This window comes from Saccostrea cucullata, unplaced genomic scaffold (genome assembly GCF_032062105.1).
Source record: "Saccostrea cucullata isolate Sc308-1 unplaced genomic scaffold, CSIRO_AGI_Scuc_v1 ctg5044, whole genome shotgun sequence".
NCBI lineage: Eukaryota > Metazoa > Mollusca > Bivalvia > Ostreida > Ostreidae > Saccostrea > Saccostrea cuccullata.
The window spans coordinates 1-17841 of NW_026930383.1; the positions used below are offsets into that span (position 1 = coordinate 1).

At 34.3% G+C, this 17841-nt stretch overlaps 1 long non-coding RNA gene across 1 annotated transcript; it reads left to right on the plus strand.

Moving 5' to 3' along the window:
• The first annotated feature begins 4116 nt into the window (after nt 1–4116).
• Nucleotides 4117–9917, plus strand: LOC134228369 (uncharacterized). The gene is made up of 3 exons (XR_009983973.1): nt 4117–4186; nt 5412–5522; nt 9287–9917. It is a non-coding gene; the product is annotated as an uncharacterized LOC134228369 (long non-coding RNA).
• Nucleotides 9918–17841: the final 7924 nt, after the last annotated feature.

Consider the following 17841-nt stretch of genomic DNA (forward strand, 5'->3'; position numbering starts at 1 on the left):
AAAATATTTGTCTACAGATTTTTCTTGAAATTTCGGAACTAACCTAATGTTTTTTGCTGCGTCAAATTCAGTTTTGACAACTGACGGTTCTGGTTGGTTTTGTAATTTTAATTTCTCTAATTCAAAGTTCATTGCACGCTCTTCTCTTTCTGCTGCTAATTTGTCTAATTCAAATTTTCGTTCACGCTCTCGTTCTTCTCTTTCTCTTTCTCGCTCTTCTCTTTCTTTTTCTCGATCTTCTCTTTCTAATTTTTCTCTTTCTAATCGCATTTTCTCTAACTCTAATTGAAACTGATATTCTGCCATTTTGTAAGAGCCTAACTCTGATTTAACTGTATATTCTGGTAGATCGTATTTTTCAAAGATGTTTTCTTCTACTAGTTTGTTTGCAACCTTAATTCTAATGTCTTGCTTTCTCTGAGAGGATTTAACATCTAACCCAAAATGCAAACCTAATGCGATCAAGTCATCCTTTTTTAACGTATCAAAAACCTGAACACTTGGTGAACTAAGAAAGTCTGTGACCGAAAACACCATGTTGATTTCTGCTGGCTTATAATTTAATTTAACAAAAAATTAATGAGCAAAATTATGACAATAAACTGCAAAAGTTCAAAAATTCTTTATCCCGGACGAGCCCCCAATTCTGTTATGGGTCAGAATTACCCGAAATGCCAGCAAAGATCAATAACACAATTTAAACTTAACAATAATTTATTTACAGTAATATATAATAAGTATATGAAACATAAAGTACAAACTTAGCAAGAATCTAAAAATACATACATCAGAGTGTCCGTTGCTGCACACAATGTCCCAATGAAAATATATCCCAGTTATATCTCAATAGTGCTTATACGACAAAGTATTCACAATTATTGTATATCTATGCATTGAATTGACAGGGTATTTATACAGTATTATAAATCTAGAATATTCTAGAAAATGTTAAAACATGATATTACTGGAACAATCTGGACATACACAAAATTTAAGAATGTTCTAGATAAAATGACCAAACATGTTGACCACTCTGGAATGTTCAAGAAACTTAATGTTACTAATTATATACATAATAAAACAATACACATCTCACAACATGTATTTCAATTGACTTCTGAACTTGGATATTGTTCGTGAACCTTATTTTCTATTAAAGAAGTTGATTCTCAGAAATTTCAAAGAGCGTTTAGAAAATGATAAACCTTTCCAAAAATTAATACATATTCATCATCATTAAATATGACTTCAACACTTTATGCAACCGTAAAAAATCATACGTTTAAATTCATGCACAACTGCTTCTTCAGTGAAAATTAAACATTGGTTTTTAATTTTTTCCAAAGCTTTGAGAATAGTCGTTAACTAATCATTCTGTAAAAATAATCCTTCGGCACAGAAGAGCAATGAAGTGTTACGGCATTCTGGATCTATTGCCGTCAATTTATATAATGAGTTTGTAAAAATCTCGTTGTGAAAATGATACTTTTTCTCGATAAATAATAAGATTTTCTTTTATTTATTTGAATACCCATACTTAGGGTGAAATCAAGAAGTTAATAAAAAGTAAATTGAAGACCTTCAATAATTAAGTGATATGTTTTCTTAATGAATAGACTAGTACCAGAGACAGTTCAGCTCTATTCGGGACACTATCCCCATGCAGCACTAGCTATTTTCCCTGACTTAATATCAGTGCTATGGTCAGTCACAGTGGACGACCACTCAGGAAAATAATACAATAGGCAGACAACCAAAGCAGTTTCAGCTCTATTTGGGCCACAGGGTTGTCTGTCATCTTACCTTTCCTAATTAAGAACCTTGATTTACCCTTACGTCTACATGTAATTAAGCTTCTTCCCCCTCCGATCTGTTTAAAATAAGAAAGACCCAGAAACAGAGCATTCCGGGTTTATATACACACAGGATGTTCCAATTGTAAGGGATGTCAGGTCACTCTATTTTTACCAGGACAAATCCTTACAGCACTAAATATCTAAGGACAAATTAGGGGTATATAGAGAGGTATCAAATATTGCTGTTTTATGTGAATTGGGTCCTTTTTCGTTGTGTTACTTATGATATAAATGTATGTATAAATATTATAAGAGAGTTAAGGAAATAAAATGCAAACATGATAATTATTTAGTGGTTTCTGCATCTAAAATTAGACGAAAAACTTGTATGTAGATTGTAGAATATCCCGGTCCCACATCTGATGTTGAAGGGTTCGCTTTGGCTCAGCCCCCATTTTGTATTGTTTCAATAGACTTCTGACCGTTCACGGTAGCTCAGTCGGTAGAGCGCTCGCTCCGTGATCGAAAGGTCGTGAGTTCGTATCTCGGTCCTTCGCCATACGCTCGGCAATTTGAAGGGAAAGTTGCGGGTCCTTCGGATGAGACCTTAAAAACCGAGGCCCCGTGTCAGCGGCAGGCGCTAGCACGATAAAGATCCCTCACTGCTCAATGGCCCTGAGTGCCGAGTAAAGGTCAAAATTTGAAGCCCTTCACCGGCATACGGTGACGTCCCCATATAAGTGAAAAATTCTCGAGGGGGACGTTATACAATATACAATCAATCAATCAATCAATAGACTTCTGATCTTGGATATTGTTCGTAAACCTTATTTTCTATTAAGGAAGTTGATTCTCACAAACTTCAAGGAATGTTTAGAAAATGATAAATCTTTCCAAAATTAAAACATATAAATCATCATTAAATATTACTTCAACACTTTTTGCAACCGTTCCTATAAAAAAATCAGACTCGTTAAAATTCATGCACAACCGCTTCTGCAGCGAAAATTAAACATTAATTTTTTTTAAAAAATCAAGTCTTGAAAATAGTAATTAACTTATAACTCAAAAATTGTCCTTCTGCACAGCAGAAATATGAAGTGTAACGACATTCTAGATCTATTGCCGTCAACCTATATTATGATTTCGGAAGAAAACTGCGTAAAATAATACGTTTCCGGATCACTAATTAGATTTATACTTATTAATGTGAATGCCCCTACTTAGGATCAAATCAATAGTGAATCAAAAATAACTAGAAGAAGACCTTCAGTAAGTAATGTGTTTCCTAAATAAATAGACAAGTACCAGAAAGCTTGAGAAAGGTCGGTTCTATTCGTGCCACTATTTCCAGCACTATCTATTTTCCCTGACTTAATGTCAGTGCTTTGGTCAGTCAAAGTGGAAGACCACTCAGGAAATAATAAGACAGGCAGACACCCAAAGCAGCTTCGGCTCTCTTTGGGCCACAGGGTTGGTAATCTACTTACCTTTCTTAATTAAGAAACTTGATTCACCCTTACATCTAATTAACGCTCCTACCATCTCCGATCTGTTTAAACTAAGAAAGACCAAGAAATAGAGCAAACCGGGTTTATATGCATAGAGGGTTTTCTACATGTAGTTGTAAGGGGCGTTAGGTCATTCCATTTTATCAGAGATACAAACCCAGTATGCAGATCATGAAGGTATATTGTGGTATAAAAAAAGGGAAGATGACAATTAAAATAAGTCACCATTTTTATTATAAATCTTGGATGATATATTACCCATTAACATCTTTTACAAAAATAATATCCAAATATGAAACAGATAGGTCAGACTCTGTGGTATCTTTTTTCTCAAGCTCTCCAGGATATATTTATTGACATAGAAATTGAAATTACCATTGTTAAATGACAATACGTCGTCGCTAAATGTCGAGTTGAAGACCATAGCTAGTGTTTTCTTCTTTTCATGCACAGATTTTGCACAAAAGCAAAGAAAAGTAACTCTAACATTATACAAAACTTGTAAACGAACAAAAATATTTGAATGTTGGTTGTGTTTGGTCTAAACTAAGCCTATGCGAGAAAACCTTTACGCCTACTCATTTACAATAGTAATACACAGATAAAAGTCGGGGGTGGATCTTCCTTCAACCTACAAACATCTGCTCAACTCATTGACAATAAAATCATGTCTCTGTGGGAGGATATATTTGGGGGTTACAGGTAACTGCAATTTAAAAAACATTTTATCGAGAAATACGATACAACTCCGTAAATGCAGTAGGCCAAATCAACATGAAACGATTCACGCATGCTCTGACTGAGTTAATAGACAAGGAAGCTTCATGGACAACGCCCATAAAATTTAAAGAATTTATAGGCAATCGGCAGCTAAATAAGGTAATAGTTCTCTTCAACTAAGTTAATCTTTATTGTATTCACCGATTTTTGTATTGTCTATTAAAATATAAATCACTGTGTTTAATCGAGATCAGTATGTAATGTACATGTAGCATATATACAGTACTGTAACTCTTTTGACTGGGTTCAAAATGCGTTTTGTTGGACAAAAGAATCAAAGTGAAGCTGTTAGACCGAACTCGAGGGGGCTTGATAACACATATTTTGTCCGAGAATACAGCTTCAAATTTTGACCTATACTGGGCACTAAGGGCCATTGAGCAGTGAAGGTGCTTTATCGTGCTAACATCTATCGTGACACGGCACCACTGGCGGATTTAAGGGTGGCGAGGAGGGCGCACGCCTCCTTAAATTTTCAAAGTATGATATGAATAATATAAAATTAATAATGCCATACTTTTTTACAATACCACTATTTTTGTGCTTAGTTTTACTATAAAAATACACAAAAACCAAAAAGCTTCCAAGGCCTTTGCCCCCTCGCCCCCCTTCATTCAAAGTATGATATGACTAGTATTGATACATAACTAGTATGACTAAAATTGGTACATAACTAACCGATACCACTATGATTGTGCCTCCTCTTAAAAATGCACGAAACCCCATGAGCTTTCGGGGGTTTGACCCCCTGGGCCCCCACCAGGGCTTCGCCCTGAACCAACTGGGGGCCTTAAGGCGGCCCCAGACCCCTTACGTGAGCGAAGTTATCCACACACACACCCTTATAACAAATCCTTATCCGCCCACGGGATCTACGTTTTAATAATGAAATGGTGAAGTTCACGAACAGTGATCGATCTCAATAAAATCTATTAAGAGAAGGATATGGAGATAACGGACAGTATTCAATCTCAAAACTCCATAAATCAATACAAAATAAGAGCAGAGCTAACACGGACCTCCAAAACATCAGAGGTGGGATCAGGTGCCAAGGGGAAGTGAGCATCCCCTGCTGATCGGTCACACCCGCATTGTAATCCTTGTCATGATCGGGAATTAACTGGAAAATCCGTCGTCAATTCAGTGTTTAAATAATGGACTAACAATTAGTATGAAAAACGTCATTCAGTATTTGACTCAATAATAATTGAATTTGCTGACAGTCATTGTATCGACCATAGAACTTACGAAATGATGACTTTAAAGAAAACTGCTGATATTCTTGTTCCAGCAACTTGTTTATCAATAATTTACCTCGTTTTAGATATTGTTCAACAAATATGTGAAGTGGGCGTAAACACGGAACCCTGGCAATTCCAGAGGTGGGATCAGGCTTGAGCATCCCGTGTTAACCGGACACATTTACCTTGAGCAGGTAAACAGAACATTGCGTAGAGAACATGCAGACAACTGAGACCCATTGACAGAGTATACATGTATTTGCTAACAAGGCTCAATAATGGTCCTTATAATGATTTACAAATTATGCTTACTTTAACCGGTGTTGAAATCCCTGTTTTGTTACACCTTTTACATTTTATTTTGACGCATTTTGTGCTGACAAAGATGTATAATATGTAAATATCGCATCATCATAGATTTAACAAGGGTCACTGAATCTTCCTTGAACAGGTCAGCTTAGGAAAATACGACAATAATCTCTTTTAATCGATAGGAAATCATTATCCTTTAAAGGAATTTCTATAATGATCATCAAAAATTTTAATTCTAGTTGTTTAGATACAAGACAGATTTAGAGCTCCAAACCTTTGTTATGTAAACAGGGTCCGTGTCATGTTTTGTTTACATTTCTATTTACTATTAATATACTAATATTTTATATACGTTCAAGGCAGATAATATCAATAAAGAAGTTATTTCTAAATACAATTAGACAGTTTCTAGTTCTTTGCTGAATTTCATTTTGATATTTAATATATTCTTTATGTAAAGAAAAACAAGGCACCAGCCTTGTTTATATTTTGAAGAACTCGAAGTTCTATATCATCGTATACGAAAGCCCAAAAGGCTCATTCGAGATTCAAGTTTCAAAATACGAGATTCGAAATTCTAGTTTCGAAATTCAGGATCCAAACTAACCAATCAAAAGCAGGTCCAACATTTGATTACTCCCCTTTGTAACGTTTTTACTATCAAGAAGTCGTTAGATATTATGTAACAAATGGATCATTTGCTAAAATAATAATGCAAGAAAAAATTATTATGTAGTAAAACGAAATAACAATAAAATTTGGATAACATTTTGAAAAAAATACATATAATAATCTTATTTTTCTAATTAAACAAAATAGTAAATACGTATATATGGAATATTCTATCGTCTTATCGTTGGTTGCAGAACAAGTATGTCAACTATTTTATTTATCAGATCATTCCTGAGGGAGAATATTGCATTTGATTATAATTAGATATGAAATATTATGATACGTATCTACACTGCACAGTAATTCAAGGGTATATATTTCATTACATTTATAAAGGGTACAGTGCAGTGAGACTTGACTGCTGAATCGAACTGTAAGCGTTATAAGGTTTCACGAGTATATTTTAGTCTTTGGCCATAACGCTATATGGTCAGAGACTAAAATATAACACCATAACGCTATACAGTTCTGCATCTAATTTAGACTCATCTACTGTTTGATATGAGATAAAATAAATTCTGCATTTATTTTGATTCATATTGCCAAGCTGTATTGTGGATATGATTTTTAATAAATTCAAGAAATCAAAGCTTTAGATGAAGATAAGTAATTAAATACTTTTAAATTTTTATGTATTTCCTCTATCAGGAAAAGAACGCGATTTTTGTTTATCAATACTACGTCGCCTTTCAAGTTTCAAGCATTTCAGTGTGTATTGAAAAAATGGGCAGGTGGGGTGGGTAGGGGTTGGGTTATTGTTAATCTTTAGACACTTGACACTTATTTATAACTTATTTATATGTAATCAACCCCGTAAACAAAGTAGACAATAAAAAATATATATATATTCCTGATATATGTATTCTATTCAATATTTGAGAAGCCATATTATGTAATATAAATTCAAAAATCCAATGATTATTTGAATATCCTTTTAATATATATAACACTTTTTCTTGCATTGTAATTTAATCAAAATGACTCATTTGTTATAAATATATTAAACGATTTCTTGATAGTAACATCATAATAAAGTGAAGTTATCAAATGTTGAACCCGCTTTTGATCTTGAATCTCGAAACTCGAATCCCGTATTTCGATCCTTGAATCTCGAATGAGCCTTCTGGGCTTTCAAATACTTCTTTAAACAACATCGACATGTCGTCTTTTTCAGTCTACACACTGTAAATTGCAAAAAGTTGCGATGATTAAAGTCTTCAGCTCTGTTACTAAAGGTACTACATATGTATCTGAATAAAGTCGGAAATGAAAACAAAAAAAAAATTCTGAAATGAAAACATAAAAAAAATGTCGGAAACAAGCTGATAATTACCAAAAATTCCGAAAATAAAATGCTGCCAAGGAGGTATTCATTCCATGCTTTAGAAGATAAAGCCAATGCATGGAGATAATTATTTCAATTAAATGCTCAGCTAATTTGGGGAAAGAAAAACTTTCAATTTGATAATTATTTTAATACCTTAACAGAATTTTGTGAATTAATTTTATGTTTAAAAAAATTATGTTCATACAAGTAATATTTATGAAGTAAAAAAATTTCTTATAAATAGCAATTAAAGATGTTCAGGCAACCTTTGAAAAAAAAAATTGACTTGAGGGGTTACAATTGCGACTTATTTTAGTCAAATAAAATACCCCTTTTAAGTGAAGGAAACTGCCTCAAACGGGTCTCAAATAGTTCTTCATTGTTTTGTAAATAAAAGCTATAATTCAAACTACAAAGCACAGACACCTGACCTTACTAATTTTTTTTTGATAAAAAAATTACCCCTACCTTATAATAAACAAAGGTAACCATCGGACGCCATCCGAGTTTTGGATTTTTCGAAGTCGGTCACATTCACATGTATTTTCGTCTGAAACTCCGTAAAATAAATTCCTTGCAACCATATTCTTACTGTTTAGTCTTTCGAAGTCTGGCGTCCGAAAATTAATTTTGCTTATTAGTAGGTAGGGGTATATTTTGTTATTAAAAGAAAAAATAAGTAAGATGCCAATATAATCAATTTCTTGTATTGTTTGTGCAAAGGCTGTGAGCTTATATACAAATGAATGATCCCTGTTTCCTATATTCTTTGACAAAGATTATTATAATTTTTAGAAAAATTAAAAAATTATTTTGTAATTTAATCAATTACTTTTTTAATTAATTACATTGCCTTCGAACTTGAACTTGAACTTTATTCTCATATTACTGACAAAACAGTGAAGAGAAGATATATACAGTACAATGAACATGAGAGCCTGTAATTTAATTTAAATTTAATTGATTGATTGTATACTTTTTAACGTCCCTCTCCAGAATATTTCACTGATATGGAGACGTCACCATTGCCGGTGAAGGGCTGCAAATTTAGGCCTATGCTCGACACTTACGGCCTTTGAGCAGGGAGGGATCTTTATCGCACCTGCTGTGACACGGGGCCGCGGTTTATACGGTCTCATCCGAAGGACCGCCCCATTCAGTCGCCTTTTACGACAAGCATGGGGGTACTGAGGACCTATTCTAACCTGGATCCCCACGGGGCTAAATTTAATTGAAGAAAATGTCAATTAATTGTTATTTAATTAGTTACTTTTTGAAGTAATTGACCCCAACCCTGGTATGCATACGTTTAATTACTGACACATTACAGTGTTCCTACCCGGACTTTCCCCTATTTGTTCGCTTTAATAATAACATTGTAAGTGATTACAAAAAAATTGACATGAGACATTTTCAAAACATTATCCATTCTATTTTACATATATACTTACTTTTCCCGATTTTTAATTTTATATGGGTGCAATTACTGGTCCCGAGAAAACAATCCAGATAAGTAATCCCGAGTTACGTTCGTTCGTAAGATGTCGGTGTTTCTCTAGTAGCAGGCTAATTATAATATGTATGAACTATATCTAGACTGAGGCTCCTCTTTGTTTGCACATACATTAATAAATTGTTTACTCCTAGATTGACGTCCCTCTTTGACTTCAAAATATGGCCTGCTCGCGGTATGCATCGACAGAGGAGACTACAAACCTTACCCGAGTGTCTCGACTTCTACTGGGTCCATGTACTGATCAACTTCGTTTTGCATTACGTAGATACCTTCGTCCCGCATCCCTGACTGTTACCATACGTCCGAAAGAAAATGAAATTTTACCTTTCTTATCAAAAAAACAAATACGTCTTGTTTTACCACAGGGTAAAACGTATAATGGCAATTATGATGATATGGACATCTCCTTACTGTACACAATGTTAAGAAGCATCTGGTTGGTAGATGGAATACAATGGATGTATAATCATGATAAACATGGCAAATATGAATCTGCTTATATAGAAAGTATCCATTTTGTCAGAAATGAATGTGGAGGGCATGCTACGAAAGACTATCTTTCATATGCAGAATTTAACACCTACTGGTCGACCCTCAGATCAGCTGTCGAAAACCTTGATATGATATACAAAACCAATTACCTGGAAGGTGTTAAATTTCTATTTACTGAAGAAATGGACCCAGTACAAGGCCAACGTTACCGCGAAGAAATAAGGAAACAATATGAAGAAGAACAAAAAACAAAGGAAGTGATTGGTGAACTCACAAGTAAGTTAAATTATGGATTTATCATGAAAGAAAAGAAATCGTTAAAATGTACTGATAATAACAGTAGCAACACTATAACCTTTAAAAATTCATTCCTTATTTTGCAAAACAAATGAAAATAATCTTGAATAAGGATGAATGTTCTTTAAATCTTTTCTTATGTTTTACACATATAAAAACCAACATTGTTATTGATAAAATACAATGTTTAAGCTGTAGAACCCTTCAAAACTGGTGATAAATGAGCATTTTTGTCTGTAAACATATGTCCCTTACCCCCATGAAATAGATATAAGGAATTTTGTTTCGGGGGGGGGTTAAAATATTTTCCTTTTTCCATTTATTTTTAAAATGAAAAGCATAATTTTTACCAAACTTTTTCAATTATCATTTATGCGAACATAAACTTAACGGGACAGTAAAGAAGTCCAGGTTTGGGGAGATGTTTTTTAATGCAGAGCCCAGAACATTGCAAATAGTTAATGCAGATAATTATGGAAATAAACTTGTTCGAGACTTCGCACGTTAGAGAGAATATGAATTTTTTAATGAAAAGGGGAATCGTTTGAAGGTACTGATAATAGTAGTACGAACAAAATCACCTTCAAAAGACATTCTCTATTTTGCAGAAGAATCGAAGAAAACAGTGAAAGAAGTACAAGAAATAAAGGGTAAAGTATTAAATTACAATTTCATATACTGATGAGTTGGAAATTAAGAATTACAGCTTATTCTGATACCGAAACAAATTAGTTATCTGCAAGTAACACGAAGTCTTTTGCTTCTAATTCTAATTATTAAACTGAACGCCATACAGGTGCATTATCATAGGCAAAAATCATACAACCTATACCTGTCAAGTACTTTGATTTAATGTCAGAGCCAGGCATATTGCAAATATATAATGCAGATAATTATGGATATCGAAATAAACTAGTTCGTGAACTTGTACGTACATTTATGTTAGAATATGAATTTTCCATGGAAAGGAAAATCGTTAAAAGGTACTGAGAGTTGTACGAACAAAATAACCTTTAAAAACATTCTCTGTTTTGCAGAAGAATCCAAAAAAACAGCGAAAGAAGTACAAGAAATAAAGGGTAAAGTATTGAATTACAATTTCATATACTAATGAGTTGGAAATTAAGAATTACAGCTTATTCTGATACCAGAACAAATTAGTTATCTGCAAGTAACACGAAGCCTTTTGCTTCTTATTCTAATTATTAAACTGAACGCCATACAGGTGCATTATCATAGGCAAAAATCAAAATTTACCCTCACAATGAAGTATGGCTGTTCGAATGGCTCTTTCTTTCATTGTAACTTTTGGATAAATCAAGCAATATCACAAAAAGCAGTGAGTTGTAAATATAAGCATTTAATTATTCTTCAAAGGTGTAATCTCATAAATGCAAGAATATATGAACTTTTTCGCACACACTGCACAGTCTACTTTTTCAAAAAATGATAATTAAAAATGCTTAAATAAAGGAGATTGGTAATTCAGCTCGGGTTCTTTAAATCAAAAAAGTTGTCAAATACAAATTTATTACAATAAGGACAAAGTCACTTAAAGTTATGACTGGGAATATTTTCAAGAAGGATATGTAGATAACGTACAGTATTCAATATCAAAGTGCATTAAACAATACAAAATAGGGGCAGAGCAAACACGGATCTCTGAAACATCAGATGTGGGATCAGGTGCCATAAAGGAGTGAACATCCCCTGCTGATCGATCACACCTGCCGTGTGCTCCTTGTCATGATCGGGAAATAACAGAAAAAATCCATCGTCAATTCAGTGTATAAATAATGGACTTACAATTAGTATGAAAAACATTAGTCAGCATTTGATTCAATGATAAATTGTATTTGCTGACAAGGTCATTGTATCAACCATAAAACTTACGAAATGATGACTTTAAACGAGACTGCTGATATAGCAACAACAGCGTGTCTGATGTTGAGAAATTCAACTATCTTAGAGCATTGCTTTGAGGCTTTTGAAATTATTCAAGGATTTGCTTTGACAAATCTCAATTACAGACAAGCCTTGGATGTTTTATCTGAGAAATACGGTCAAACCCACAAATTAACAAATGCGTACATGTAGAAACTGATGGATCTTCTAGCTCCAAATAGTATTCCAAATGTAGGATTTTACATCAACGAAATAGAGACATATATGCGTAATATGGTATGGCGTCATTTGGTTCATACCCGGACACATATTCATCCTTCCTATTTTTTATTGTTTTATGAGCTTTGAGATTGAATATAGTTCGTTATCTCCACATCCTTCTTGTTTCAAAGCAATCCATAAAAGTCTGTCATTCAAGTAAATTTCCAGCAAATATAGGCAAGTTTAATATAGGCAATTTATGACTTTGAATCTAGGTGCTTCCTAACCTAAGCTGGGAAGAGTAGGCATTGTTTGGAATGAAGTTAGGCGCATTTACATTCAGATTCAAGAGAGTAGATAGATGAATGTTCTCATTTACTTGGCTTGGCTTGAACCGAGTCTGTTCAAGCAATGTATCCTTCATTAAATCTCTTAACTTCAGCCTTAGGTATAACATATTCATCTGATTCCTGTATTTCTGGTAGTATCTCTTCTTCCTTTAATCCTTGAAGAATGTCTGCGTTAATCAGTTCTAGTAACTCCCTCTTATCTTGTAGTGGAAGTTTCATCTTCTGGCTCAGTAATACTTCTACTTATACTTCTTTACTTGTAAGGGGCCTCCGAACCATCACACAAGTTTGACGTCAGACAAGAGGTGCATTTTAAAATCATCTATTTACAGTAGTAGGTGCAGGCCTAGGATGAAAACAATTTTGGCTCTGGTGTTTATTTCAGATGATCTACGAGTCTGGTATTAAATGACTCATAGTTATCAACGTTCAATATATCGGGTAGTAGATTGTTCATATCCCAAATGGTTCTGGAGAAGACGCCTTTCTTATATTGTTCTCCAGTAGAACTTAGCCTGATAAAACGTTTCTGATGTGTTCGTCTAGTTGATCTTTCTGATGTATGGATGTAGTCAGGTATTGGTATTTTAATTTCTTGGTGTAATATTTTCTGGAACATGAGAAGACGTGATGTTTTTCGTCTTAGCTCAAGAGTTGATGATTTTAATTTATCTAATAGTAATGTTATTGTTCCTGGATCTCTTGAATATTCCCTGGCAATGAATCTGGCAGAATCTTTTTTGTACCATTTCTAGTTGTTGAATATGTGTTTGGAGATAAGGATTCCAAACACTACTTGCATATTCTAGGTGTGATCTTACTAGTGCCAAGTAAGCTTGACTCTTTATTTCTTGGGGAAATTTCCCTAGATTTCTACATACAAATCCAAGTGATCTTGTTGCTTTGGTGGTTATGTTGTTTATGTGATGGTCCCATGAGAGTGTTGATGTTGACTCTTTTCCAAGATAAGGATTATAATCCACTTTATCCAGAACATGTCCTTTCATATGATAAGGGAAAACTATGATGTTTCGTTTTTTCAGATACGAAGAACGTAACATTTAGTAGTGTTTAAAACCATTTGCCATTTTTCTGCCCATTGTATAAGAGATGCTAGGTCTTTCTGCAATTTTCCTCTAGGAAGAAACAGCAAGATATAATAAGCTGTCATCAGCAAACAATCGAAAAGATGAGGTGATGTTATTACCAATGTCATTAATATAAAACAAAAACATCAGGGAGCCAAGGACTATTCTTTTAGAGACTCCAGACTTCACATGGACTGTTGAAGATTCCTCGCCATCTACCAGTACCCTCTGTTGCCTTATTACTAGGCATGACTCTATCCAACTGTTGATGTTTCCACCGATGCCATTATGGTCCAGCTTTAGAAGAAGTCTTTTGTGAGGCACTGTATCAAAAGCCTTGCTCAAGTCTAGTATCAAGAGTTCTACCTGTTGTATTAAGAGTTCTACCTGTTGTATTTGATCTAGTTTGCGTGAAATTTCTTTTACTGTTATAGTAAGTTGAGATTCACATGATCTTTTTTCTGAATCCATGCTGAAATTCCACTAGTTTTGGTGTTTTTCAAGATGTTCCATAATGAGCTTGAACATGATGTGTTCCATTATTTTAGAGGGAACTGGTGTCAATGAAGCTGGACGATAGTTTTCCGATTTACTTTTGTCTCCCTTCTTAAATAGAGTTGTGATGTTCGTTGTCCTCCAATCATCAGGTAAATTCTTTGTTTTGAGTGTTTTCTTAAACATAAATGTCAGGTAGGGTGCGATCTCTTTTGCAGCTTCCTTCAGGTTTCGACAGGATATTTGGTCTGGTCCACTAGCCTTTGCTACATTGACACACTGCAGTAAATTTGCCACTCATTCTATGCTGATATCTAAATCTCCAATGTCTGGTGCTACTGGTGTTCCAAGGTCTGGTGTTGATTGAAGATCTTCCACTGTGAAAACTGATTCAAATTGGTTGTTCAAGGCTTCAGCTTTCTCTTTGCTACGTTCTATACTTGTTTTGTTGACCTTAAGTGTGGACACACCACTATTATCCCTCTTTGCATTTTTGATATATGACCAAAATCTCTTGCTGAATCAAGCTTTCACACCGGAGTTGATGTCACTGTTCATGTCTGATGTTGGGTTCAACAGGTTCCCGATGTATTCTTGATGTCCTTTCTCTAGTTCTGCTTTTACTTGCCTGCGCAGTTTCCTAAAGTGTTCCAAGTCGTCTTCCTTCTTGGTTTTTCTAGCTTTATTATAGCATCTTTGTTTCTTTGTTTCCGCCTGATTAGTTGCTTGATGGTTCTAATAATCCAGGGAATGTTCCATCTGGTAGTTAGCATTTTGGATGGGATGTATTTATTCATTAATGATGCTAGATTGCTTTTAAAAGAATTCCAACACTCATCTCCTAATGAAATGATATTATTAGAACTGAAATTGTGAAATTTTATATTCAGTTCTTTCCTAATCCCTTCTATGTCTCCTCTCTCATATACATACACTTTCCTTAGTGGTTTCTTATTTGGTCTTGTCTGGATGTCTATGTCTAGTACTTCTGCCTGATGGTCACTCATACCATCTTCAATAGATATGTTTTAAATAAGGCTGGTGTTGGTGGTAAGTACAGGGGCTAAGATGTTGTTCTCAAGAGTTGGTTCTCTGACACACTGTTCTAGGTTGTGGTCCCCTACCACTTGTAGAAACGTGTTATTGGGTTCATGGTTATCTTGTGACCTTTGTTTTATAGTTGTTGCATTGTCAGCCCAGTTAATACATGTCTCGGGTAAGTTGAAATCTCCAGTCAGTAGTAGATTTGGTAATGTCTATCCATGGTTGAGTCTATTGAGGGAATTGTTAAGCTGTTCTAATGCTTCAGTGTCGTTATCTGTTGGCCTGTAAAACACCCTGTATAGAGGAGTTTACTGCCTTGTACTTGTATTTTTGTCCATGCTATTTCACAATTGGTCTCTAATGTTGCTTCTCCACAGGCTATGATATCTTTACGTACTGCCTTAAGTACTCCCCACCCGAGTGACCTTCAGAGAAGATTCTGTCTTTTAAATTAATTTGTCAAAATTAATTTGTTAAAACAGATTCTGATTGCACACATAAGTACTCTGAAGTTGACATCAAGAAGATGCTTGAGTTTCTAATTGACAATAACTATGTGGGTTTAAAGACCAGGTATTCCAACATCTATTGGAATACCCATGGGTAAAAATTGCGCTCCGTTATAAGCATACTTATTTTTATATTCATATGAAGCAGAATTTATGCAAAATCTTATGCGTGAAAAGAGGAAAACACTTGCTGTGGCCTTCAACTCGACATTTAGATATATCGACGACGTATTTTCAATTAATAATGGTAATTTCCATTCCTACGTCAATTCGATATATCCTGGTGAGCTTGAGATAAAAGATACCACAGAGTCCGACACTTCTGTTTCATACTTGGATATTTCACTTGAAAAAGACACTAATGGTAATCTAACAACCAAGCTTCATGGTGCATGCTCTGCGTATGAACAATTTCTAAAACGAGGTCAATTATTGACGAGCAAGTTGATGAAACAAGAATATCAACAGTCTCGTTTAAAGTCATCATGGTCGATACAATGACCTTGTCAGCTAATACAATTTATCATTGAGTCAAATACAGACTTACGTTTTTCATACCAATTGTTAGTCAATTATTTATACACTGAATTGACGACGGATTTTTTCCGTTATTTCCTGTACATGACAAGGAGCACACGGTGGGTGTGACCGGTCGACAGGGGATGCTTACTCCTCCATGGCACCTGATCCCACCTCTGATGTTGGGGGGGGGGGGGTCCGTGTTTGCTCTGCTCTTATTTTGTATTGTTTTATGGACTTTGAGATTGAATACTATTCGTTATCTCCATATCCTCCTTTGGCTTCTTAGTCTTCTGCAGTTCATACTTAATATTCTAAGTGTTTTTTTCTTTCTATACTTTGGATCATTTTGGTAATAGGGTATTTGTTGCCTGATTTGTTAAGTCTGGTGTTGAAGGGTCTGATGATGTTGATGTATCTGACAGTGAGTCATATTGATTATATGTTTCCATTGGCTCAAGGAAAAAGATTGCGATCACGGCACCAATGTCAAGAATATTGTGGGTTGATATCCCAAAGTTATGAAAAACACATTTATCATACTATTATGACGTCATTGTACGGCATACAAAACATAATATAAGTGTGTATAGTTTAACATTATACAAAGAATTATTAAACTGTCAAGAAATCCACGACAAACCGTCAACTGTAAATGTTGATGCTTCTCGCAAGTCCATTAGTATGAAAAAACGTCAGTCAGCATTTAACTCAATGATAAAATTGCTGACAAGGTCATTGTATAGACCACAGAACTAACGAAATTATGACTTTAGGGTATTCTGATCCATAGGTCTTGAAAATCAGTAACTGACTTATTGAAAATGCTCACAAATATCTCTCTGAATTCTTCAAATAACGTGTTAATTTTTCAAACTTCATTTTTAAAGTTTTAACTAAAATTATTCCATATAGGGAAAATTAGTGAATCTCAAATAAATTTTCAGGTAATGCTAATAAAAAAAGATTTTGCACAAATTCTGCTTCATAGGAATGCATAAATAGGTCTGCTAATAACGGTGCGCAATTGGTGCCCATGGGAATTCCAAACGATTGTTAGAAGACCAGTTTTCCAAAATCCACATAGAAATTGTCAATCTTTTGATGTCATCTTCAGAGTACTTTTGTGTGATCAGAATGTTTTTGTAACAAAATATGTTTTGCAAATGACCAATGACAAGGTTGGAAAATTTACGAGCTCCATTTTTATTGAAAAAGCAGCTGTCAACGATATCAAAAAGCCTGACTTTAATTTATCGTGGGGAATTGTTGTGTGAAAAAGTTAAACCGTAAGTTTCAAGCTGTTAATGTTGGTTAAATCTTGTAATTTCAAATTGTCTAAAAGGTTCTTGAAATTGTTGAGTATTCACTTCTGATTTACACCACTTCATGAACATACTGTTGTACAGTACTCTTGAAGTTTCTCCTTCACTACTGTCAATATCTTAGTGAGGCGTAAAGAAAGAGGCTTGGTTGAACATTTACTGGAACCCTGTATGTATCTTTGCTTGTAGGGATTCTTCTGAATTTTCCGAATCTAATATCGAATTGGTAGTTCAAAATTATTTGGTTCTTTTGGATATCAAAAATATTCAAAACTGACACATGATTTTGAAGAATTTCTTACTTAGAAAGCGAACTATGAGTATAATTTGAATTAACAGTTATAGATTTAAATCTAAGTTCTTCTAAAATACGATTTATATAATGAGCTTTACAAACGAAGATAATGTTGTTACCTGCATTTTCAGCAGGGACCAGTACGTACTGATCATGTAATCTATCT